This window comes from Molossus molossus, unplaced genomic scaffold, assembly GCF_014108415.1.
Source record: "Molossus molossus isolate mMolMol1 unplaced genomic scaffold, mMolMol1.p scaffold_m16_p_2, whole genome shotgun sequence".
In the NCBI taxonomy this organism is placed as follows: Eukaryota; Metazoa; Chordata; class Mammalia; order Chiroptera; family Molossidae; genus Molossus; species Molossus molossus.
The window spans coordinates 37,357,677-37,383,913 of NW_023425355.1; the positions used below are offsets into that span (position 1 = coordinate 37,357,677).

Genomic DNA, 26,237 nt, shown 5'->3' on the forward strand with positions numbered 1-26,237 from the left:
CTATCTCTCTCTCTCTTGCTTCCTTTAAGATTTTTTCTTTGCCTTTAATGTTTAACATTTTTATTATGATGTGCCTAGCTGTGGGTCTTTTGGAGTTTATCTTGCTTGGGACTCTATGTGTTTCCTGGACTTCTGTGTCTTTTTTCTTCATCTGTTTAGGGAGAGTTTCTGTCATTATTTCTTCAAACAGGTTCTCTATTCCTTTCTCTGATTCTTCTCCTTCCGGTACCCCTATAATGTGAATGTTGATACGTTTTGTACTGTCCCAAAGCTCCCTTAAACATTCTTCCTGCTTTTTAATTTTTTCCCATTTGCTGACCTATTTGGGTGCTTTTATTTACCTTGTCTTCTAAATTGTTGATTCAGTCATTCGGTCTTCAGCTTCTTCTAATCTACTATCGAACCCTTCTAAGGTATTTTTCATAACAGCTATGTCATTGTTTATTTTCTCTTGATTTTTATGCATAGCTTCTATCTCTTTTTTTAAGCTGATGTAGGTCCCACTGAGCTCTTCATAATTCTTATTAAGTTGCTTGTAGTTTTCACTAAATTGTTTGAGCACCCTTAAAATCATTGCTTTGAATTCTTTATCTGACAAATTGCTTTCTTCCATTCTTGCAGTTTCTTTTCTGGTGATTCTTTCTTTTTCTTTTACTTGGGTATTGCTTCTTTGTCTCACCATTTTAGCAATCTGGTAGTTCTAGGCTTGATGAGGAATGTTGGAATGTGTAGGCAGGTTGGTGTGTATCAAATAAGGCTGCTGTGCCTCCCAGACTGTCTTGGTGTATGGCACCTCTTGCCTGCTGTGGGTCCTGGAGGCTTGATACCTGGCAGCTGATACTGGTCTATCGTGCAGGTCTCGGCTCCCTGAGTCTTGGTGCTGCTTGGGCTGGGGTACCATTCTTCATCAGCATCTGCTGATGCCACTGGGGATTGGTCTCAGCTGCTGATCTGTGCTGCTGCTGCCTGGTGTGCATGGGTCCACCTCGTGCACTGCTGGGGTGCATGGGTTCTGCTGGTATTCTGCTGGGTTACGTGGGTCCCACTGGTATCCTGCTGAGGTTCATGGGTACTGCTAGGGTGCATGGGTTCTGCTGATGTTCTGCTGGGTTATACTGCCTGGTGGGGCTCAGCTCCTGATCAGTCACTGCTGCGGGTGAGTGTCAGCTCACAGTTTGCACTGCTAGTGCTGCTGCTATTGCTAGAGGGTGCTCTCAGCTCCCAATCCTCTGCTGCTCTTTGGGGCTGAGGATGCTCTGTTCCTGGGACTTTGCTGCTGCTGGGAGGAAGGGCTCCACCCTAAATTCGCTGCTGCCGTTGTCAGAGGCAGGTCTCGGCTGCTCAAGTCTTGCTGTTGCTTGGGCTGGGGCACTACTCCTGATCAGCCTCTGTTGATGCTTCTGGGGATGGGTCTCAGGTGCCAATCTGTGCTGCTGCTGCCTGGGAAAGCATGTCCATTCCCAAGCCTCTACTGCTGGGGGTATGTCTCTGTTCCTGAGCCTCAGCTGCTGTTGGCAGTAGGGCTCCACTCCCGCCTAGTCACTGCTACTGTGGGGGAAGGTGCTGGGCTTCTGTTGTGGGGGATGGTGCTTCGCTCCCAGCCGGCTGTGGCTACTCTAGTAGGCACCCAACAGCACCGCTACTGTGCGCTGGTTCCCGTTGACACAGTCAGGTCCACTGGTCCAATGGTGCAAGGAGCTCTGGTAGACTTAGGTCACTGGACCATAGCCACTCCCCACTTTCTCTTCCTAGAGAAGACCAGGGATCTTCCAAAATGGCGAGGCCTCCCTGACACACTGGGAGAAGCTCACTGACAAACTGCTTACCATGGTAATGGGCTGCTTTCCGTCCACAGCACAGGGACCTTCTGCCCCACATTTCTGCACTGCTCAAGGTTGCTCATCCACACTCATGTTCACTCACACTCTCTCTCACACTCACTCACACTCTCACACAGTCATCTTCGCTCTCATCCTGCCTGCTGCCATCTTCCTCCTTCCCGCCCACTTTTTAAATTGGGTTGTTTGTTTGTTTAGTGTTGAGATTTGTGAGTTCTTTATATATTTTGGATATTAAATCTTTATCTGAGCTCTTGTTTGCAAATATCATCTCCCATTTAGTCGGCTGCTTCTTTTTTTTATTGTCAGTTTCTTTTGCTATGCAGAAACTTTTTAATTTGATATAGTCCCATTAATTTATTTTTGCCTTATTTTCTTTGTTTTTTGGGTGAAGTTTATAAAATGTTCTCTACAATCAAGTTTCATAAGTTTAATACCTGTTTTCTTGTATGTAATTTATTGCTTCAGATCTTATATTTAGGTATTTGATCCATTATTAATCAATTTTTGTACATGGGGACAAACTGTAGTCTAGTTTTATTATTTATCATGTGGCTTTCCAATTTTCGCATCACCATTTATTGAAGAGGCTTTCTTTATTTTATTGTGTATTTTTGGCTCCTTTGTAAAAAATTATCTCCCCATATACATGTGTTTTTATATCTGGGCTCTTAACTCTGTCCCATTGATCTGTGTGTGTTTTTCTGCTAATACCATGCTGTTTTGATTATCATACTCTATATAGTATAATATAAAGTCCGGTAATGTGATACCTCTGGTTTCATTCTTTCTTCTCATATTCGCTTTGGCTATTCAGAATCTTTTGTGATTCCATATAAATCTGATGATTCTTTTGTTCTATTTCTTTAAAAAATGACATTGGGCTTTTGATGGAGATTGCATTAAATCTATATATTGCTTTGGGTTATATGGCCATTTTAACTATGTTGGTTGTTCCAATCCATGAACAAGGGATATGTTTCCATTTTGTTTTGTCTTTTTCAATCTGGTTTAATAATGCTTTGTAGTTTTCAACATATAGGTCTTTCAAGTCCTTTAAGTTTATTCCTAGGTATTTTATTCTTTTGGTTGCAACTGCAAAATAAATTTTTTTTAAATTTCTTTTTCTGAAGTTTTGCTATTAGTATACAAGAAGGCAGTGCAATTTTGTACATTGAGTTTGTGTCCTACAACTTTATTGTATTTGTTCATTGTTTCTTACAGTTTTTTTGGTGAAGTGTTGCGAGTTTTGTATGTACAGAATCATGTAATCTGCAAAAAGTGACACTTTTACTTTTTCCTTGCCACTTTGGATGCCTTTTATTTCTTTCTTATGCCAGATTGCTCTGGCAAGGACTTCCAGAACAACCTTGAAAAAGAGTGGTGAGAGTGGTCATCCTTGTCTTGTTACTGATTTTAGAGGAAAAGCTTTCAGTTTTTACACTACTAAGTATAATATTGCCTGAGGATTTGTCATATATGGCCTTTAACATGTTGAGGTACTTTCCTTCTATTCATGTTTTATTGAGTGTTTTAATCATAAATGGATGTTGTAGCTTATCAAATGGTTTTCTGCATGTGTTGAAAAGATCACATGGATTTTTATCCTTTTTTGTTAATGTGCTATATTACATTGATTGATTTGTGTATGTTGAGCTATCCTTGTGCCCCTAGAATGAATCCCACTTAATCAAGATATATTATTTTTGATGTATTCCATCTGCTAGTATTTTTTGTTAGAATTTTTGCATCTATATTGATTGGAGATATTGGTCTCTATTGTGTGTGTGTGTGTGTGTGTGTGTGTGTGTGTGTTATACTTGCCAGGTTTTGGTATCAGGGTTATGTTGGCCTCTCTTAACTTTCCAAACATCATTCTTATCAAGAAAAGTTTCCACTTTGATTATGGGTTTTATGCACACTTTTTCATATATCTAAATACATCTCTTTCTCATGACTTCTCAAAAATAATGACTAAAGACTGTAAAATAACCTAAAATTCCTTAAACACTCTCCTGTCGGTTCAGCCAGTTTGTTTCTTCTCACTCTCTCCTAGTGTGACATTTTGGAAAGAGTTATCTGGATTTTCTAGAATTTTGGTGGAGTGTGCAATTATAGTTGTGGTTTTTGTCTACCCCCCACATTTTGACATCTTTCTTCACCAGTAATGTCATCCCCTTCACTTTCAAGAAATCTATCCCTACTTTTTGTCTTCCTGGTGAAGCTTTCAATCACAGTGCTCCACCTTTATTCCCAACCCTGTTGGCCTAAAAGAGTAGGCACATGATCCAGGCCTGGCCCATCTGTAGCACTGCATATCCCAGGAAGCAGTGATTAGTCCAAGGGAGAGGCACATAAACTAAGCTGAGTGAATTGAAATCCTTACTCAAAATTGTCTCAAGAAAAAGTTGTCCTCACTTTGATCATGAGTTATAAGGTATATGATTGGGGCTACTATCCACCTTTCCCATCACATAAAAAGAACCTGTCTATAGAATGAATCCCAGTAAAGACATGAAGAAATAAAGAGGAGTGGAGAGAAATTTCTGGCAATGTTGGGTTCTTATTTCAATCTCTTTGGTCCTGGATCCTGGTGACTTTTTCTTTCTTCAGTTCTGTCAAGTACCATGCAGTTATGTGAACAAATAAATCTGCTTGTGTGCTAAAGCTACCCTTGCAGTTGAATGAATTTGAAATAGTACATTTAAGGAAGCTACTTAACCTTCTGAATTCAGTATTATGGAAATATCTACTCTCTAACTTCACAGGTTGGGAGGATTTAATAAGACAATGTTAAAACACATCGAAAACAATAAAGTGTTATACAAGTGTTAAGTATAATAAATATTTTCTTTCTATATCTCAATAACAAGGTGGCTAGTCTTGATACCCCAAATTTATTTATTTTAGACCACTAAGTATACTCTACTCATCTCAAATCCATGGTCTGAGAATGTCTTAAGAGGCACTTGCATTTCTTCTGAAAGCCAAGTGAGGTTTAGAAACCCTTTCTAACAGTTATTATATCTAGAGTGTTCACCCTGAACGTAGTTCAGTTCAATAATCATGAAGATGATATAGTAGGCAGTTAGACAAACAGACATGAGCAGAGTAGGAATGAGAGGTCAGATCCAGAAAGTCACCAGAGCAGAAAGACCCAAGTATCTAGCAACAGGAAAAATGGGAAGGTGTATTGCAGGGTGAGACCTCATCCACGGTGTGAGCTTTCCTCTCATAGCATATTGCTACTCATGCAGTTTGGACAATCCCTGCCCTTTCTTTCCCTGGCATGTTACTATTCATGTGGTAGACCCCATAGAGGAGGAACAAGGGGGCCAGGGAATAGCCACACAGGACTACTATACAAGCCTTTGCACAAAAACCCCCTTAAGCATTAAGCCCTCAAGATAATGAGTTTCTGACTCCCATCCAATAATCTTAGGAACAAAGCCTCGAGTCTGTTGACCACAGGGAAAAAGTTTTGGTCAAACTATAAATAGCATCTAGGCCTCAGATGTGTTTTATCTCCAGGCCCAGAAAAGCAGAAAAATCAGATGAAGAGATGCGATAGCTACATCAGGACCAGCTGTGATGATTAATGATCTTCTGCCCTGTCTCTGACTAATCAGTGGAGACCACAACCCTGAGGAGACACACTTGGAAAGCTAATGAATATTCTATTGAGATCCTACCCTGAGACCCCAAGCACTTAAGATGAAGGACCCAATGCACAGGTGCTCTCTTTCTCTCTCTCTCTCCCTCTCATTCTCTCACCTGAGCCTTACCCCACACCCTTCTTTCTTCTGGTGGCTCTCTCTCTCTAGAGCAAGCCCATACCTTTCTTCCCTCAAGGCGCATACTTTTGCTTTCTCTCTCTTAATCTCCAAAGGCCCTGCTTTCACCTCTGCAACTTTTTTTCCTGACTCCATGAAGCTCAGCTTTCTCCCTTCTTCTATGGCACACTTATTCTACCTCTGTGACTTCCTAAATCAACTTTCACTTGTATTTGAGTCTTGGCTCTGAATTCTTCCTAGCCAGAAATAAAAAACTGAAGTGTAATATCTGCTGCCATTCCCTGTTAACAAGGGCACCAGGAAAGCAGTGACTGTTCAAGAATCTGGTTGAAGGTCTGAATCGGCTTTCAGAGAGCTTCAGGAGGTTCAGAACAAAAACAGACAACAGAGAGAGGAATATTAAAACTAGTGACTCTTCCTTCCTAGAAGGTTTACTCAGCCCAAAACAAGAAAATAAAGACTAGAATGTCTTCAGAGGATTGTCACTTGTTAACTAAAGAGGACTCCTGCACAACTAAATGCTACTTAATATGAAGCATAAATGAATGAACAACAACAAAAAAATGGTTCAAGTGCTGGGAGGAACATGGTCAGGTGAATCATATATGACATATGGAATTTGGGGGCTAAATGTTCTGGAAACATTAGTGGCATCTATAGTGTGCTTGGAAGCTCTAGGTTGCAAGAATATTTTTAGTCAAGTATTCTGTTACTGTGGTCTGATACATCCAAAGACTACATTGGATTAGAACCAAGGTGTTCTCATTCACTTAATGGCTGCTTTATACTGTGCCTTTTTAGAAAATTACACAAGGAAATGTGAGGCCTCCTGGGGGACACTCTACAGTTCTGTCTTATCAAAAGACTGACTTCCCCTTAAATGACTCTTCTATTATTTCTCATTGTCTTACTAATTGAATTTGAATATGTAGCTACAGAGAGCACAATATTCCAGATGAGGCTTCTGATCAGAAAGTTGATCATTTCAAAGTAAATGCATGACAAACCATTCAATGAGAAGGTTGAGAGCAGCAGGAGAGTAATTTTATTTCAATAGTTAAAATACCAATCCTTCCCACTCATTTCAAAAAATTCAAAGACAGTGAGACAGGCATTTTCAGTTTATATTCCAGATAAATATGCATAATTTTTACTTATTAGATAATGAATACGAATGGCTTTTATTTTATTAAAAATTTTTATTGATTTTAGAGAGAGAGGAATACAGAGGGGGGAAGAGAGAGAGAAACATCTATGAGAGAGAACATCAACTGGCTGCCTCTTCCATGCCCCACACTGGGGATTTGGTTCACAACCTGGGCATGTGCCCTGACCAAGAATCAAACTGGTGACCTCTTGTCTTGGTCCATGGGTTGATGCTCAACCACTGAGTCACACCAGCCAGGCAAGAATGGATTTTAATTTTGAACAAGGATTTCATAATTAACATTCTTTGTTTATTTTCTGTTTTGCCAAGGATCTGCCAGATGGCCTTGTTTCTGGGGGTAAATATTTTACTTATCACTCCATTGTCTCTTTAATATAACAATGTGAAAAATTTCCTTTCATTTTAGTATTCCTTAGGCCCTTTTCCCTGCCATCAGTGAGAATTCATGTGGCTTTATAATCATTAAATTCAGGGATGAACGTAATATACAACCCACTGAAGCCCTGAAATTACAACACACTCACAACTCCCCACCCTAAATTGTCATTGAGCTTATTTCCTGTGTTGAAAACCAAATTTAGTCAAATAATTTTGGTTTCCCTGTCTCAGTAGATAGAATTCCCTTTATACCACACAAGAATAAACTTTGCAGTGCCTCAAATGAAATTCAGAACTTGAAACTTGTAGCATTTACCAGACCAAACTGGAAAAAATAAAGTCCATTCATTTCACTACAGTGCAGGAAACATTTCACCACAGAAATGTGCTCTAAACAGCCCCCATGACCAAAACCACCTCAGGTTTTTTACAGACAGAACAGTCCAGAACAGTAAGAACAAACCAGTTTTCCATTAGCTCTACCTTTCTGAAAAGCATGTTTGTTTGATATAGGGTTACAATCAGTTAATGTCCTATGTCATTCAGGTGTAGCTTTGTTATTACTATTTTATAATGAAGTGTATTTAGCTGACACCAGAAATCTGCAGAAGAGGAAATGCCAAGGGGAGAGGGGTTGGAACAGTCAGCTGCTTGACAAGTATAAATTTCTGTGTGACCCTGAAATTTACAAGGCCATTTGGCACATTTTGCTTCCTGACCCAACTCAGTCAGGTACCTTATAGGCCTCAAGGCTATACTCACTCCTCCTCAATCCTCCTCACTCCAAGGTGTTCTAGTTCCTTAAATGCTTTCTAGGCTTTCTTTTCTTATAGGTAATAGAACCAATATTTTAGGAGATAATGCAACACTAGTAAACATTGCAAATGTTCCCCGGGATATTCATATTGATCCACTGAGGCTAAACTTTTGACTATGACCATTTGTAGCTTTTTATAACTATGATTTTGATAAGACTGTTTTTCTACAACTTACCAAAGTAACTCACATTATCAGTCCAAAAGTCCACGTGCCTGATGCTTCAAAAGGCTCAAAATAAAAATTTCCGGGTTTGGAATAAGGAAAGGTTTATTGATTGAGAAGGTGCCAGTGGAGAAGATAGGAGACCTACTGGTTCCTCAAATCCATCTTAAAAAACTACAGAATTCGCCCTAGCTGGTTTGGCTCAGCGGTTAGAGCATCGGCCTGCAGTCCAGAGAGACCCGGGATCGATTCCCACTGGGGGCGCGTGCCTTGGTTACAGTTTGTCCCTGGCCCTGGTTGGCAGCCATTTGATGTGTCCCTTTCACGTCTATGTTTCTCTCTCTCTCCCTCCCTCCCTCTCTATCTGAAAAAAAAAAAATGGAAAAGTGTCCACGGGTGAGGATAAAACAAACAAACAAACAAACAAACTACAGAATTCAGGTTTATTTTATGTCAAAGGAAAGGAAATTGGAAGAGCAAGAGGTGATTAACCACCACAGACATATGGGTGCCAGCAGGAGTCCCAAGAAGATTGTGCTAGTTGATATGAGTCCAGTCATAAGATTCCTACAAATCTTTGACAAACAATACATGCTTCCCTTATCTCCTCAAGCCATAAGCAGAATTTCTCTAATGGTTAGCATGTTTATATGCAAGACTAAGCAGAAGCTATTAGCCTGAAGGCCATGGGAACAAAGCATGCTTAATCAAAATGGACTCAGAGGGACAAAGCATTTTACTCTGTTACAGTTATCCCCTTTTGCTGTTTATTCTTCAGTCTTCAGGGATATAGGGCAACCAAGTCCAGGTTTATTTAAGAGGGAGGGACAGCTTTTAAGATGGAGTCAGATTTCTCTGCCCATTTTTCCCCTCTTTTAAGAAAAAAAAAATTTTTCTTTATTGATTTTAGAGAGAGAAAGGAAGGGAGAGGGAGAGAAAGATAGAAACTTCGATGAGAGAGAACATCAATTGGCTGCCTCCTGCATGCCCCCCACTGGAGATTTGGCCCACAACCTGGGCATGTGCCCTGACGGAGAATCAAACTGGTGACCTCTTGGTGCATGGGTCAACCTTCAACCACTGAACCACACCAGCCAGGCCCATTGTTCCCCTCTTATCTGACTCTTATAATCTCACAGACCTACCTCTTCCATGATGGTCCCTAAGACTAAGAAGGGGCATTCTGGGTATTCAATTTAAACAAAGAATAAATAGTAACGTTTGTTATTATGTATCCCCTGAATCCAAATCATGATGAGTTGGCCACTGCACAAGCACTTTCTTGTTCAGCCTACAAGTAATCTAAAGCAATACTATTGTCTAAGGCAGCAATTCTCAACCTTCCTAATGCCACGGCCCTTTAATACAGTTTCTCATGTTGTGGTGACCCCCTATCATAAAATTATTTTTATTGCTATTTCATAACTGTAATTTTGCTTCTGTTATGTCTTAGGCAACCCCTGTGAAAGGGTCGTTCGACCCCAAAAAGTGTCACGACCCACAGGTTGAGAACCGCTGGAAAGACTCATGTGCCAAGGACTATAAGGTGGTCTGTTAGATTTTTAGTGGTTGAACAGTAGAATGGGCCAAATGACTGACTATATGGGTTAAATTCCATAAGATTTTATTTGCATTTGGTGCTCAGATAAACTTTTTGTGTGGCTTACATAGCATCAGTCACTGAGATTAAGTATGAGCTATTGTGTCAATATCTGTGAAATTTATATCATGTAAAACAAAACTCAAAAGACAATGGATAACACTAGAATTTAATAATCATAAAATATATTATAGTGCCTATTGATATATACTTTTCAGCTTTTTGGCTAAGATCAAGTGTGAAGTATACTTTTATGTCTATAATCACCCCCATTTTTACCAAAGATAGCCAAATTAAGACTAATATATCTGCAAAATAAGTCTAGTTTTAATAAAATTGGCTTGATTATTTGTATAAGTCCAGCAATAATAGTAATTAACCATATAGGTAGCTTTAAATCTGCTTTGCTGGAATTTTCCTAAGGAATCGTCAGATTGAGCTTTAAATAGCTTCTCAAGGGTAAGAAGCAAAGCCATACTTGCCATGAGACTTTGCCTGTAATACCTATATATTTGGGTGAATTCCTCTCTTCTTGAGGTCTCCATGTAGCCTGAGGTTCTTTCCTTGCATCTCCCAGGAAGCAACCTTCTATCCTCACCTGTAAAGTCTGCTGTGACCATGTGAACATGATACCAGGCTGTTTTCACAAAGAGGATTTTATTGGCTTCCAAAGTAAATCTTAACTCCTCAAAGTTTTCTGGTCATATCCAGGTATATGCATGTCTCTCTCAAACATGACGTTCCAGTCAAAGTCTTGGTAATAAACCAGTTTAACAGATTCTTATTAAACTTATACAAATAATTACATTGTCATGAAAATAAAAATACTGACTTATTATTGGATTCTGGAGAGATTAAGTAGGGAGAAAAAATATTTTAATTCTGCTTACAGAGGTGTAATTTACCAAATTGCTAAGTCATAGGTAAACAAGTTTCCTTTCATCTGGATAACAAAAAGATTAGAAAATCAGCAATCTCAAAAAAAAAGTCACAAAAATTTTAACTATTTTCATCAGTCCTGTGTAATTAAACTTGCTCTGCTTAAATTCAGTTTTGCCATTAGTTCTCTAGACTCTGCCTTATAATTGAGGGTGATATGTCAGTGATAATTACAAAAAGTTTGCAAGGCTGTTCATCAAGGCTCATATGATTTTCTCAGTGAAATGGGTACCCCAATCACTAGGGATTGTGGAAGGTATACCCCAAGTGGGAAACACATTTTGTAAGAATCAGCCTTGTGGCAGAAGGAAGCTTCAACTCATTCAGAAAACATGCACACAAAAGCTAGAACATATTGATCACCCAAACTAAGTGGAGGTTGAATGGAGTACAGCTTAAATGTACTATAGTGGATGAAAGCATGCAGAAATTGAGAAAATGCTAGGGAACCAGAAAGAATCAAGCAGCTGTCTTGGGTTTCCCATAGCCCTGAGTACATTTAATTTACAGTTATTATTATTATAATGTCTCAAATTCAGGAACAGACTGTTGCCATGTTACAAGAACATCAGGACTGCAAAAGTCTGGCAAAGGGGTCATTTTTTCAAAAACATAATGGATTTCATCCACACATGCCACACTCTAATACTCAGGTTCAGTTGTTTTAGTGTGTCACTCAGTTTTTTGTGTTTTTTTTTTTTTTCCAAATCTTTATTGTTGGATGTAAAATGTATTACAGATGTTCCACATTTTTCCCCCATTGACCCCCTCCTCCCCACTCCCGCCCCCCTCCCACCTTTTCCCACACTATTTTCTCTGTCCATTGGTTATGCATATAAGTTCTTTGGTTTATTTCTTCCCACCCCCCCAACCCCTTTCCCTTTGAGGTTTGTCAGTCTAGCAATGAATTTGTGCTTCTTAATCCCTTCACCTTTTTCACCCATTCCCCCAACCCCCTTCCCAACTGGCAACCAACAAAATGTTCTCTGTTATCTATGAGAATGTTTCTGTTCTTCCTGTTCATTTTGTTTGTAGATTCCATTGTTGGTAGATATGTATTCATTGCCATTTTGTTTGTTCATACATTTTATCTTTTTCTTCAAAAAGACCCTTCATCATTTCATATAATAATGGTTTGGTATTGATGAACTCCTTTAACTTTTTCTTGTTTGGGAAAGTTTTTATATGTCCATCGATTCTAAATGACAGCTTTGCAGGATAGAGTAATTTTGGTTGTAGGTTCTTGGTTTTCATCACTCTGAATATTTCTTGCCACTCCCTTCTGGCCTGCAAAGTTTCTTTTGAGAAATCAGTTGACAGCCTAATGGGAACTCCCTTGTAGGTAACTAGCTGCCTTTCTCTTGCTACTTTTAAGATTCTCTCTTTGTCTTGAACCTTTTGCATTTTGATGATGATGTGTCTTGGTGTGGGCCTCTTGGGGTTCATCTTGTTTGGGACTCTCTGTGCTTCCTGGACTTGTATGTCTGTTTCCTTCACCAAGTTAGGAAAGTTTTCTGCCATTATTGTTTCAAACAGGTTTTCAATTTCTTGTTCTCTCTCTTCTCCTTCGGGCACCTCGAAGATGCGAATGTTGGCACGCTTGAAGTTGTGTCAGAGGCTCCTTACACTATCCTCATTTTTTTGGATTCTTTTTTCTTTTTGCTGTTCTGATTGGGGATTTTTTGCTTCCTTAGATTCCAAATCGATGGTTTGCTCCTTGGATTTACATACTCTATTATTGAAGCTGTGTAAATTATTCTTTATTTCAGTTAAAGCCTCCTTCAATTCTAACTGTGTATCCATGATTTCTAACTGGTCCTTTTTTATGCTCTTGAGGCCCTCCTTAAGTTCACTGAGGTTCTCACTAAGTTCATTGAGCATCCTTATAAGCAGTATTTTGAACTCAGTATCTTTTAGGTTGCTTATCTCCCTTTCGCTTAGTTCTTTTATTGGGGTTTTGTTCTGTTCTTTCATTTGGGACCTGTTTCTTTGTATCCTCATTTTGGCTGCCTCCCTGTGTTTGTTTCTGTGTATTACTTAATGAGAGGTATGGGGCTCGCTGAGACCCGATGTTGCTCGTTTGAAAGAATTTAGGGAAAACCTGAAGCAGGATCCAAGACCGGCCAATCCTATGGTTAAGCAAGTGGCAACAGCTTGGGTGGGCTTGAAAGTTGTGTGGCGTGGGGCAGGGCCTCAGGGAGTCAGCAGGGCAGGGCTACCAGTGTGAGCCAGGTTGCTGGAGTCTCAGATATGGCTTCTGTCTGCCGCCCCAGGGAAGGGCTCACCAAAGGAACAAAGGCCTCTTACAGCACGATTGTCCCTGAGGAAGCCCCCTCTCCAGCCCTCGCTACAGTGCCAAACAGCTCAGTTCTTCCCTGTAAGTCTCTGGTGCCCCTCGAGCTGCCTTCCCTCCAAGCTTAGAGGGAGTGAGTCCGATAAGTCTGTGCGCGGGCCCTTTAAGAGGAGATGCCTGGGGCTCCAGCTGCGTCAGCTTCTCTGAGCCTCATTTCCCGCTGGTTTTTCCAGTCAGAAGTTATGGGGACTTCTCTTCCTGGCACTGGAACCCTGAGTGGGCCGTCTGGTGTGGGACAGAGACTCCTCAGTCCTCAGAGAGGACTTTCCCAGCCGAGGTAGCCTCCTGATTTTTATCCACCACACATGGGTGTGGGACCAGCCTCTGACACCTCTGCCCCTCCTACCAGTCTCGATGCAGCTTCTTTAATTCCGTAGTTGTAGGACTTCCATTCTGTTCGATTTCAGGTGGTTTTGAATGATGGTTGTTCTGTAGTTTAGTTGTCACTTTGATGTGGTTGTGGGAGGATGCGATACCGTGTTTACCTACGCTGCCATCTTGACCAGAAGTCCTAAAAGAAGCTCTTTATTTTACTTAGAGTTTTTTTTTTTCCTTGTGGACCAATTTTGCAACCGAAATAATGTGACCTATTTACCCAAACCAAACTCAGCACCAGCTTTAATACAAAATATTTTCCCAGATCACATGATCATGAGAAGCAGTTCAGTTAGTTTCTATATTTCTGGGAATTTTAGAATACCCAATCCTTACAAGCGTCTGTCCTTAAATTAATTTTTTAAAGCACACGCGTGCACACACACACACACGCACGCGCGCGTGAAACAGACAAAAACAGGAGTTTGAGGAAGATTGTGTTCATTGATATGAGTCAGGTCAAGAGTTTCCTGCAAATCTTTCATAGACAATACATACCTTCTTTATCTCCTCAAACCACAAGCAGAATTCCTCTAATGATTAGAATGTTTGTATACAAGACTCAGCAAAAGCTATTAACCTGCAGGCCATGAGAACAAAGAGGAGTTGAACAGACAAGTCAGACCCTGAGCATTTCACTCTGTTACAGCATTTGATCTCAAGGGTGAACCAATGAAGACTTGAGAGCCAATATTCAAGCCCCTTGATTCAGTTTCATTGATTCTGTCAGCCTGTGGGCAAACAAAAACACAAAGGTCCAATTATATAATTATTAGAAGATAATACAATTAAACTAATTCAAAGAATAAATTGTGGGGATATTTATTTACACCACTTTAGATATCTTCCAAAGCATTAAGCAGAAGCCTACCATTCGACATCAATATTGGTGAAGAATACTATTTATTGAACACTTATAAGAGGCTCTACACATTTAAGAGCTCCACACAAATTTTCATTTAATCATCATAACAACCCTACGTGGAAAGTATTAATACTGAGTACAGCACTCATTTACTGGGAATTAAAAGTATGTTACCAATCCCTGCACTATTAACCACTAGACAATTCTGTGTATCATTTTGAAAGGAGGGTGACAAGGATTCTGTGAATCAAATTGGATTAGATCAATGCTATTTAAAAATGTGGGCTGCAGACCAGTGCTACTCTGTGAACTGTTTGTTAATGGTCTGTGATAAGTCAAAAATTGAAATTTAGCTTTTATTTATTTTTAACATTCTTATGATTCAATAATTTTATTTATTAATTTTTTTGTTACAGATGTTTCTCCTTTTCGCCCCACTGACACTCTGTTCCCAATCCCGCCCCCAGCCACCAGCATTGTTGTCTATGTTCACTGGTTATGCATATAAGTTCTTTAGTTTATCTCTTCCCTCCCCACCACCCTCCTCTTCTGAGGTTTGTCAGTATGTACCCTACTTCTATGTCTCTGGGTCTGTTTTGTTCATCAGCTTATTTTGTCTATTATATTCTACAAATAAGTGAGATCATGTGATATTTGTCTTTCTCTGATTGGCTTATTTTGCTTAGCATAATACTCTCCAGGTCCCTCTATGTCATCTCAAAAAATAAGAGATCTTTATTTCTGCCCTGGCCGGTTTGGCTCAGAGGTTAGAGCATTGGCCTGTGGTCAAGAGAGACCCGGGTTCGCTTCCCACTAAGGGCATGTACCTCGGTTGCAGTTTATACCCAGCTCTGGTTGGGTCGTGTGGGTGGCAACCACTCGATGTGTCCCTTTCACATCGATGTTTCTCTCTCTCTCTCTCTCTCTCTCTTCCTCTCTTCCTCTCTCCCCCCCAGTCTATCTGAACAAAAAACGAAAAAAAAGTCCTCGGGTGAGGATAAAAAAAAAAAAAAGAGAGAGATCTTTATTTCTTACAGCTGCATAGTATTCCATTGTGTATATGTGCCACTGCTTTTTTAGCCACTCATTTATTGATGGACACTTGGGCTAATTCCGGATCTTAGCAATTGTAAATAGTGCTGCTCTGAACATAGGGGTACATGTATTCTTTCTGATTGGTGTTTCAGGCTTCTTAGGATATATTCCTAGAAGTGAGATCACTGGGTCAAAAGGCAGATCAATTTTTAATTTTGTGAGGAAACATCATATTGTTTTCCATTGTGACTATACCACTCAGCATTCCTACCAGCAGTGTACTAGAGTCCCCTTTTCTCTACACCCTCACCAGCACTTGTTGTGCGATGATTTGTTGATGGCAGCCATTCTGACAGGTGTGAGGTGATACTTCATAGTTGTTTTAATTTTCATCTCTCTGATGGTTAGTGACATTGAGCATTTTTTCATATGTCTCTTGGCCATTTGTATGTCCTGTTTGGAGAAGTGTCTATTTAGATCTTCTGCCCATTTTTTAATTGGATTCTTTATCTTCCTTTTGTTGAGTTCTATGAGTACTCTATACATTTTGGAGATTAATTCCTTATCTGATGTATTGCTGGCACTTATGCTCTACCATATAGTGGCTTACCTTTCCATTTTGATTGTTGTTTCTTTTGCTGTGCTGAAGCTTTTTCGTTTGAAGTAGTCTCATGTGTTCATTTTTCCCTTTGTTTCTCTTGCCTTAGGCATTGTTTGAATAAAAATTCTGCTTTGTGTGATATATGAAATGTTGTTGCCTACATTTTATTCTAGGATTTTTATGGATTTACAAGTCACATTTAAGTCTTTTATCCATTTTAAGTTTATTCTTGTATATGGTGTAAGTTGGTGGTCTAGCTTCATGTTTTTGCATGTAGCTGTCCAATTTCTCCAACACCATTTATTAAAGAGGCTGTCTTTACTCCATTGTATGCTCTTGCCACCTTTGTCAAATATTAATTGAGCATAATGTCTTGGGTCCATTCCTGTGTTCTCCATTTTGTTCCATTGATCTATGTCCAGTTCTTGTGCCAATGCCAGGCTGTGTGATTACAATGGTTTTGTATCTGTTATTATAATCCCTCTTACTTTGTTCTTCTTTTCAAGATTGCTGTGCCTGTTCGGGGTGTTTTTTGGTTCCATATAAAATTTTGGAGTATTTGTTCTAGTTCCATGAAATGTGCTGTTGGTATTGAAATGGGGATTGCATTGAATTTATACATTGCTTTGGGTAGTATGGACATTTTAATGATGTTAATTCTTCCATTCCATGAACAAGGTATATGCTTCCATTTTTTAATATTTCCCTCTATTTCTCTTTTCAATGTCCTATAGTTTTCTGAGAACAGGTCCTTTACTTCTTTGATTAAGTTTATTCCTAGGTATCTTTGTTTTTGTTTGTTTGGTTTTTTGCTGCAGTGATTTTTTAAAGTTTCACTTTCTGTGAGTTCATTATTGATGTATAAGAATGCCATTGAGCCCTGGATGGTTTGGTTCAGCGGTTAGAGCGTCGGCCTGTGGTCCGGAGAGGCCTGGGTTCGGTTCCCGTTAAGGGCATGTACCTCGGTTGCAGTTTGTCCCTGGCCCTGGTTGGGTCATGTGGGTGGCAACCACTCGATGTGTCCCTTTCATGTCGATGTTTCTCTCTCTCTCTCTTCCTCTCCCTCCCTCCCGCTCTATCTGAATAAAAAAATGGAAAAATGTCCTCGAGTGAGGATAAAAAAAAAAAAAAGAATGCCATTGATATCTTGATGTTAATTTGTTTCCTGCTACTTTGCCAAATTCATTTATTAAGACTAGTAAATTTTTGATGGAGTCTTTGGGGTTTTCTACGTATAGTAGCATGTCATCTGCGAATAGTGACAGTTTCACTTTTTCCTTTCCAATTTGGATCCCTTTTATTTTTTCTTGATGTCTAATTGCTGTGGCTAAGATTGAGTTAAATGAGAGTGGCAAAAGTGGGCGTCCATATCTTGTTCCTGTTCTTAAGGGAAATGCTTTTAATTTTTGCCCATTGAGTAAGAAGTTGGCTGTAAGTTTTTCATATATGACCTTCATTATGTTGAGATATGGCCCCTCTACTCCACATTGCTGACCTTTTTATCAGAAGTGGGTGCTGGATTTTTTTATTGATTTTTAGCATCTATTGATAAGATCATATGGTTTTTATCTTTCATTTTCTTTATGTGGTGTTTCACATTATTGACTTGCAAATATTGTACCAGTGTTGCATCCCTGGGATGAATCCCACTAGGTAATGGTGAATGATTTTTTTTAAATGTATTGCTGGATCCGATTTGCTAGTATTTTGTTCAGGATTTTGGCATCTATCTTCATCAGGAATATTGATCTGTAGTTTTCTTTTTTTGTGGTTTCTTCATCTGGTTTTGGAACTAGAATTATGCTGGCCTCATAAAATGAGTTTGGAAGTCTTCCTTCTTCTTGAATTTTTTGGAATAATTTGAGTTGAATGGGTGTTAGTTCTTTGAATGTTTGATAAAACTCCCCTGTGAAGCCATTGGGCCTGGGCTTTTGTATGCTGGGAGTTCCTTGATTACATTTTAATTTCCTTAGTTGTTATTGGTCTGTTCAAGCTTTCTATCTCTTCCTGTTTCAGTTTTGGGAGACTGTGAGATTCTAGAAATTTGTCCTATTGGCCTAGATTGTCTAATTTGTTGGCGTATAATTGTTCATAGTATGTTTTGATGATCCTTTGTATTTCTGTGGTGTCATTTGTTACTTCTCTTTTGTTTTTGATTTTGTTTATATGGATCCTCTCTTTTTGTTTCTTGGTGAGTCTGGCTAAGGCTCCATCAATCTTGTTTATATTTTTAAAGAATAAGCTCTTCCTTTAATTGATCTTTTCGATATTTTTTTTTTAGACTCTATGTTGTTTATTTCTGCTCTGATCTTTACTATTTCTTTCCTTCTACTTGCTCTGGGTTTTCTTTAGTTTACTTTCTAGTTCTTTAAGTTGTAGGGCTAGAAAGTCAATTAGAATTTGTTTGTTTGTTTGTTTCTTGAGGTAGGCCTGTAGTGCTATGCACTTCCCTCTCAGGACAGCTTTCACTGTGTCCCATTTATTTTGTGTTGCTGTGAGTTCATTTTCATTGGTTTCCCAGTATTTTTAAATTTCTTCCTTGATCTCCTTGGCAACCCATTCATTGTTCAATAACATGCTATTTTGCCTCCATGTGTTTGAATATTTTTGTGTGTTTTTTTGTAGTTGATTTCTCGTTTCATGCCATTGTGATCTGAGCAGATGGTTGATAAGATTTCAATCTTCTTGAACTTGCAGAGACTTAGTTTGTGTCCTAACATGTGGTCTATCTTTGAGAATGTCCCATGTGCACTTGAGAAGCCTATGAATTCTGCATTTTTGGGGTGTAATTCTCTGTATATATCTATTAAATCCATTTGATCCAGTGCATCATTTAGAGTCTCTGTTTCATAATTAATTTTTTGTCTAGAGGATCTATCTTGTGATGTTAGCAGAGTGCTGAAGTCCCCTGCTATGACTGTATTGCTGTCGATTTCTTTTTTTGAAGTACTCCAGAAGATTTTTAATGTAGTTTGGTGCTCCTATGTTGGATGCATATATGTTTACCAAGGTTATAGCCTCCTGTTGGATAGATCCTTTCAATATTATGTAGTGGCCTTCTTTGTCTGTAGTTTTGGCCTTCATTTTGAAGTCTATTTTATTGGATATGAATATTGCTACCCCAGCTCTTTTTTCCTTTCTGTTTGCTTGGAAGGTTTTTTTCCATCCCTTCACTTTCAACCTATGTGAGTCTTTTGCTGTGAGGTGGGTCTCTTCTAAACAACATATATATGAGTCAAGCCTTCTTATCCCTTCAGCTCCTCTGTGTCTTTTTTTTTTTTTTGATCCTCACCCAAGGACATTTTTTGATATTTTGTTCAGATAAAGTTGGAGGGAGAGAGAGAGAGAAACATTGACGCAAAAAGGACACATCAAGTGGCTGCCACTCGCATGACCCAACCAGGGCCAGGACAAACTGCAACTGAGGTAGGTGCCCTTAGCAGAAACCAAACCTGGGTCTCTCTGGACCACAGGCCGACGGTCTAACCGCTGAGCCAAACTGGCCAGGGCTCCTCTGTGTCTTTTGATTGAAGTGTTTAATCCATTTATATTTAAGGTCATCATTATTATGTACCTATTTATTGCCATGATTATTTATTATGGTTATGTTTCTCTTCCTATCTCTTCTGCTTATTACTGCAGTCCTTTTAACATTTCTTGGAGAGCTGATTTGGTGCTAATATATTCTTTTAGCCTTTTGTTGTTGTTGTTGTGGGAAGATCTTTATTTAACCTCTGTTTTGAATGATAGCTTTGCTGGATAGAATAGTCTTGGATTTAAATCCTTGTTTTTTATTACCTTGATTGCTTTCTGCCAGTTCCTTCTGGCCTGTAGTGTTTCTGTTGAGAAGTTAGCTGATATCCTTATGAGGATTCCTTTGTAGGTAACCTGTTGCTTATCTCTTGTTGCCTTTAGGATTCTTTTTTTTTGTCTTTAATTTGTCATTTTAATTATGATGTGTCTTGGTGTGGGCCTCTTTGGGTTCTTCTTCCTTGGAGCTTTCTGTGCTCCTTGAACTTGTATGACTTTTTACTTCACCAAATTAGGGAAGTTTTCTGTCACTATTTTTTTTTTAATCCTCACCCAAGGACATTTTTGCATTTGTCTTCATATAGTGCAGGAGGGAGAGTGGGAGAAAGAGAGAGACAGAAACATTGATATGAGAGAGACTTATCAACTGGTTGCCATGCACATGACCCCATCCAGGGCTGGGGACAAATTGCAACCATGGCATGTGCCCCTAGTGGGAACCCAACATGGGTCTCTCTGCTTCATGGGCCGACACTCTAATCACTGAGCCAAACCCGCCCGGGCATCTGTCACTATTTTTTTCAAATATATTCTCTAACCCCAATTTCTTCTTCTTTTGGCAGTCTTATGATGTGGATGTTGTTACATTTCATATTGTCCCACAGTTCTCTTAAGCTGTCTTCCTGTTTTTCAATTGTTTTTTCTTTTTGGTTTTCTGATTGCGTGATTTTTTTCTACCCTGTCTTCTACCTTACTGATACAATCCTTGGCTTCTACTTTGCTGGTTATTCCTTCCAATGTGTTCTTTATTTCTGCTATGTCAGTATTCATTTCCAATTTGTTGATTTTCAATATTTCTATATCTTTACTCATGCTGTTGATCTCTTTATGTATGCTACTGAGCTTCCTCATGATTATTACTCTGAACTCTAATTCAGATATCCTGCCTAACTCCCTTTCATTTTCTCTTCTCCAGTAGAATTCTCTTGTTCCTTCATTTGGGATTTGTGTCTTTGTTTCACCATTTTGGCTGTCTCAGTGGGTTTTAGAGCCTACCAAGTTTTCCCTGTGGGTCCTGGGGTTTCACTGGTTGTGGCTTCCTCTAGTGGGTTTGGGTGAGTGTGGGAGGACCCACATTAAACACCACTGTTAAGTTTTACTTTCTTGGGTAGATTTGCATGCCAAGGAAAGGTTCAGTTATCCTCTAGCTTTGGTCTGCAGGCTTTAGTCTCAGTTACTTGATGAGCCTAGATGTGTAGCCCTCGCTGAATGAAAAATCCCGCAGGTGTAAGAGGATTTTCAGTGGGTGGGGCACTTGCTTGCTGTCAGACTCTATATGTTAATGAGAATCAATTTGCATTTTTCTGGCCTGGCCTGGTGGTGTTGAATTCCTTAGGGAGGGGCCATTGCTTCTCCCTGAGGCTCTGGGAAGGGGCTCTTTGAGTAAAATGGCTACTGTCCTATGAAGGAGTGATTCAGCACAAAACTCTCAGTGTCCTCCCCTCCAGCTCTTTCCTGAGCCAGGAGCCCCGGACTCTCTGCACACAGTTCCAGTCCAGTCTGCCTTTCCTCTGCCAGAGCCTGTGGTGAGTGGCTGTAGCTGATTTTGGTGCTTTTTAAAAGCCCCACATTGTCAGCAGGAATCTGCTCACAGCTAAAATAGCCCTTGGCTGCTGTCTGTGGGCTCCCAGCCTGCATCTTGTGCTTCTTCAATTCCTACCATGCTCAATTTGTCATTCTTTTTCTGTTCCTGGTTTTACAGCTTCTCTCCAGGTGACTTTCAGTTGGTTTTGCTGGTGATTTGTCTTTATTTTAGCTGTAATTCCAGTTTGGTCCTGGGAGGTGGTCTGTGTAGCTTCCAATCACTCTGCTGCTATTTTTCCTCTTCCTGAAATTTAGCTTTTAAACCAATTTCTAGCAATATAACAGTATTTTTATGTCTGTTGAACATAATTATTAAAAAATTTGAAGCTTGTAGTTTATACGTTTTTGATTTTTATTTAATATAATTTTATAGTAATTCATTCTTATATCATTTTCATTTTATTTTATTTTCATTTTTTAAAAAATTTAACTAATATGATGGGTTTTAAAGGGAACCAAAGATATGGTTACAATTACATAGTTGGATCCAAAAAACCATGGGTACTCAGGAGTTGGAAAATTATCAAAAAATTAGGGTAACACTGGGTATAGAAAAAAAAAAAAAAAAACTGTTCCAGAACCTCAGAAAGCAGGTAACATGGCCTCTCCCTGCGATCCTGTCTGTGGTCACTCCTGTAATCCATCTTGCCAGGGCCAAAGCCACCTCTATCCCCACCACCCTGGTTCACCTGGAAGTCCCTACAGTCCCCACCTCAGCTTTGGTAGGCCCCTTGATCATAGCTTCCTTTGCCAGTATGATGATCTTCTCAATGATCTTCACATGATCTTGCCCTCATGTGAGAGCCTTTTGACCTCCCTCCTGGGCCATCTGGTTTAGGGGCTTACACAGTTGCATTCATTCCTAAAAGAGAAGTTCAGGTTCTCACATGTAGGATTAGGACATTTTCAGTCCCAAGCTTGCTGCTGTCCTCCTCCACCACTACCTCTACTGGGAAATCCTCCCTGGCTACTGCCACCACCTCTATAGCCTCCATAGTTTATGGGTCTCCTTGCCCTTGGCCTCTACAACCATTACTACCACCCCAATTAAAATATGCTTGCCAAGTAGCAAATTAGACCTTGACTAGATTCCCAGATAATTCTTTACCATCAAACTAGTCAATAGCTGCTTTAACACAATATGGGTCATCAAATGATACCATTGCCTCTTCCTTCAGCTTGCCCATTTTCTTGTCTGTGCACAGGTTAATCATGGACTGTCCTGTTGTTGTTTTTTCTGTCTTAATAATATCAATCTGCTTGAAGTAATCTGCCACAGACTCAATTGTAACATTCTCACCCAGGCTTTGCACAAAGATGATGTTGTCTAAATTATACTGTTCAGAATCATGACATGATTCTTGGTCCCAAAGTTCACCAAATTTATTGAAGCCAACACGGTCACTTCTGCCCATGTCATTTCTGCCTCTACAGCCATGTCCACAACCTCTGGGTTCATAGCCACCGCTGCTGCAATTATAGCTAAGACACCACCCTGGCCTTGTCCCCCACAGTCCTCATTGCCTCCCTCATAGCCACCACCACTACCACCACTCTGATGCTGATTGCCATGCCTGCTGCCTCTGTCACCATCACTCATGGAGGACTGATCTTGGCCATAGTTGCCTCAATCACCCTCTCTGCCACCTCCACTGCTACTATTGTACTGTTACTGCTCTCCATAGCTTTAAGGAAGATTGTAGAAGTTATAGCCTGCCCTGGCCGGTTTGGCTCAGCGGTTAGAGCGTCGGCCTGCGGTCCGGAGAGACCCGGGTTCAGTTCCCGCTAAGGGCACGTACTTCGGTTGCAGTTTGTCCCCGGCCCTGGTTGGTCGTGCGGTGGCAGCCATTCGATGTGTCCCTTCACATCGATGTTTCTCTCTCTCTCTCTTCCTCTCTCTCCCTCCTACTTTATCTGTACAAAAAATGGAAAAATATCCTCGGGTGAGGATAAAAAAAAAAAAAAAAAAAAAAAAAAAGAAGTTATAGCCTAACTGCTGACCATAGTCCCAACTGTGGGGCTGCCCATAGTTGCTGCTCTGAGAACTGCTACCATAACTTTTTGAGGTGCTGCTAGGAACTGGCTGCTGGCCATAGCCAGGGTAGGACTGCTGCTCATAAGACGACTAAGAACTCTGGCCAATGTTATTGCCACAAATTGAGCCATATCCCTGGGAAGCTGAGTGTCATAGTTCTTTTTAGTCTGTCCATAAGAACCATAGGTGCTCTGGCCATAGTCTGAAGTGTCCCCAGACTGGTTTTAACTGCCATAACTCTGCTGTCCATAGGGCTGACTGCTCTGTTGAGAATAACCCTGCCTAGATTGGGTGGGGTAGGCCCCATAGCTTTGGGTTGCTTGTTGAGTATAGTTGTTTGAGGCCATGTTGGCACACGTGCATACATGTCAACATGCAACAAGATTCCAACACCACAGAGCACTGATGCCTCAAGGACTCTCATTCTTATAGTATTTTAAAAATATATCCGTCCATGATTGGAATTTTTTTTTAAAGAAACACTGGTCTTTCGCTATAGGTACTTTGAGAAGCAATGGACTAAATAGCATATCTTCATGATGACTATTGTAGAAAAAAAGAAAGAAGATGGTGAAATGTGAGCTTTTGCAAGAGGTTTGCATAAACTTCCTTTCTTTTTTCTTTCTCTCTTTCTTTCTCTCTTTCTCTCTCTCTTTCTCTCTTTCTCTTTCTTTCTTTCTTTCTTTCTTTCTTTCTTTCTTTCTTTCTTTCTTTCTTTCTTCCTTTCTTTCTTGGTTCATCCTCACTTGAGAATATTTTTTTCATTGATTTTCAGATAGAGTGGAAGGGAGGGAGGGAGAAAGAGAGAAACACTGATGTGAAAGAAACACATTGATTGGTTGCCTCCCACATGACCCAGACTGACCAGCAGCTGGAGATAGAATATGCAACCCAGGTATGAGCCTTTGACAGGAAATCAAACATGAGATCCTTTAGTCTGTTGGCTGACACTCTAACCAATGAACCAAACTGGCCAGGGCTAAATTTTATTTATTTATTTCTACAAAGAGGTTGGTCACTTTTAATAGTTTTATAAAAGACCAAGTTAAAAAACAGCAGCAGGACTTTTATTAAATTAGACAGATATCTCTAGGTAAACAACTCAAATAATGGACAAAATATCCTTACATGTATATGAACTGTTAAACAAATTGCCCTAAAATATCTATACAATTCTTTGTTGTTGAAATATTAAATACTAAGTTTGTATTATTCAGAAAGTACAAAGAGCAAAATAATTCTCAACAAATAACTGATAGATGTCTAAGTTCTAAGTTTGAGTTACAAAAGAATGTCTGAAAAAGACATCAATAATTCCACAAAAAAGCAAATCCCATTGTTATAAGGCATTCTCTGAGGGCACTATGAGGACCTAAAAAGCTCCCATTAAGCCAAAACATCCCTTTTTAGCCAACAGCTCCTTCTTATGTTATAAAAAGAAGAATATTTTTATTCCTAACAGAATTTGATTATTCTACTTCTTTAAGGTACTTTCATTTTGAAACCAGACAACGCATGGGTCCAGGCTGCCTGTCACTCACTACTTGAGCTGATTAAGCAGAGACAAAGTTGAATCACATATGAGCACTTATGCCAATGTTTTCAGCAACATGGGAGAGCAATGGGTCATGCCTGAAAATCTACTCTGCACTCCCTCTATGATTGGTGGTTTATATTGGGTAGTTATGTGGGGGAAGAGCAGGTAGACAAAAAAAAAAAAAAAAAAAAAAAGAATAACAATGGGTAAAATGGTTACAGATTATGAATATGGAGGAATAAAAGGAATAACAATGGGTAAACCAGTTACAGATTACAGGCATGGGAAAGTAATGCGGGTTGGAGCTCTGAAGGGTTGTCTGCCTCCAGGGCGTCAAGGTTGTTAGTCTTTCTATGATGTTGAGCAGTTTTCCCTTGTTCTCAAGATAAGGAGAATGGACAGCATTTCTGAGGTAAACTCCCGGGGCATGCAACTCCCAGCCAGGTCAGAATGGGCGTCTCAGTTTCAGTTCTCAGGTCACTGTGGATTCCTCTGTTTGCAAGTCTCTCTCTTTTTCGGGAGCTGAGCTCTGCAATGCTGTAGAAACTGACCACATGTGGCTCTTGAATGTCTGCACTGTAGCTAATCTGAACTTGGGCTCCAGCAGAGGGAGGGCGGACTGGACTGGAACTGTGTGGGGACACTCGGGATTTGGAGGGTACTCAGAGTTTTTGCTGAGTTGTGTCCACGCAGGATGGTGGCCATCTTGCTCCTTCCTGGAGTTCTGGGGAGAAGCAGCAGCCCTTCTCTCAGAGATTCTAAATTTTATTTCTTATCAGCCATCTCCATTTCTCTCTGATAAATTTACTAAGTTCCCTTTTGGGTTTTAGGAGAACAATCAATAACACCCCTTTTCCTCTTACAAATTTGAAAACAACTGAGACACAGAAGCCAAAGTCGATAGATCAAAGTATCAGCTACCAAACTGGACTGGAGGATAGAGCTGAGATGTAAGAACTCAATTGTTTTTTATTACCTCCCCTGACCCCTGAATTAGGGAGCCTCTACCACCTACTCACTGGCTCAGCAGGACAAGCTCAGGCCTTCTCCCATAAAGAAGAGCAGACCACAATACCCACAACCCTTAGAAGACCTGGAAATGGCAAAGTAGAGCATTCTCAATTTCTTCTCAAAAACTCATTACTCAGGTAAATCTTTCTTTCCTTGGTTAGGGGGAAATGGAGGGTCAAGAAAAGAGACCATGGGTGTCCCTCTAGAGTATATTCCCACAAGGAAATGTAAGGTTAAGAGAATGAAGGTTCCTCTAACATGTGTCATTTATTAATTCATTTAATTCACACCTCTGAATATTCTACTAAAATGCATTGAATCTCATTTCATGAG

The 26,237-nt window shown here is 39.9% G+C and overlaps 1 pseudogene; it reads right to left on the reverse strand.

The window, feature by feature from the left end:
- Positions 1-21,747: 21,747 nt before the first annotated feature.
- Positions 21,748-23,703, reverse strand: LOC118635269 (annotated as a pseudogene).
- Positions 23,704-26,237: the final 2,534 nt, after the last annotated feature.